Here is a 1,201-nt window from a genome sequence, read left to right on the forward strand (position 1 = left end):
TTGACTCAATGACAGGGAGAGATTTAGTCCTCAGCTCCAAAGCAAAGCCCAACCCACGGACAGGGAGTGGATGCCCACTCATAATGCCAGACTGGGATGGTTAGGGAGGGAACTGGTAACTAGACGCTCCTGGGTAAGAGGCGGGGCGGGGCCCAACAACCTACCCATTGAGTCCAAGCCTGATGACACCTCCCTGATGTCAGAAGACTTCGTGTATAAGAGTGAGCCACGCCTTTCCCCTGGCCGGCAGCGCGGAGGCCGCACGATGCCTGGAGTTACTGTAAAAGACATGAACCAGCAGGAGTTCGTCAGAGCTCTGGCAGCCTTCCTCAAAAAGTCCGGAAAGCTGAAAGTCCCCGAATGGGTAGACACAGTCAAGTTGGCCAAGCATAAAGAGCTTGCTCCCTATGACGAGAACTGGTTCTACACACGAGCTGCCTCTACAGCACGGCACCTGTACCTTCGGGGTGGCGCTGGGGTCGGCTCCATGACCAAGATCTACGGGGGGCGGCAGAGGAATGGTGTCATGCCCAGCCACTTCAGCCGGGGCTCCAAGAGCGTGGCCCGCCGGGTCCTGCAAGCCCTGGAGGGGCTCAAGATGGTGGAGAAGGACCAAGATGGCGGCCGCAAACTGACACCTCAGGGACAGAGAGATCTGGACAGAATCGCCGGACAGGTGGCAGCTGCCAACAAGAAACATTAGAACAAATGATGCTGGGTTAATAAATTGCCTCGTTCGTAAAAAAAAAAAAAAAAAGAGTGAGCCACATGGGAACCTCCCTCTCTGCCCCTGCCCCTTCCTGCTGACTGGGACTCTGCCCAGGTCGGCTGCCTCACCCTGATTGCTACTGGCTCTGCCATGTTCCCATCCACCTTGAATCCGTGCATCTCTGCCCCCACAGGCTGCCATCTTTGTGCATCTGCTTGAGCTTTCTGCAGCAGTGGCCTGCAGCTAGGGGCCTGCGAAGAGCGCTCTGGCTTTCACAGGACGTAGGGACTCCAGTTGGACGGGGCTGGGATGCCTTCTTGATATGTAATTAAATTCTTGATGTTGTTTTAGGATACAACAGAGACCCCATCTCAAATGTAATTTAAAGAGAACACATATTAGTCTTAAAGGGGACGAAGAAACCACCAAGACACAGACACAGCATCCAGATGAGGGAAGCCATCAGCATGAGGTTAAAATGACCTCCGAGGG

General features: G+C 54.5%; 1 pseudogene; it reads left to right on the top strand.

The window, feature by feature from the left end:
- The first annotated feature begins 233 nt into the window (after positions 1-233).
- Positions 234-757, top strand: LOC142446224 (small ribosomal subunit protein eS19 pseudogene; annotated as a pseudogene).
- The last annotated feature ends 444 nt before the right edge of the window (positions 758-1,201 follow it).

Source organism: Tenrec ecaudatus, chromosome 4 (genome assembly GCF_050624435.1).
Source record: "Tenrec ecaudatus isolate mTenEca1 chromosome 4, mTenEca1.hap1, whole genome shotgun sequence".
NCBI classification, from domain to species: domain Eukaryota; kingdom Metazoa; phylum Chordata; class Mammalia; order Afrosoricida; family Tenrecidae; genus Tenrec; species Tenrec ecaudatus.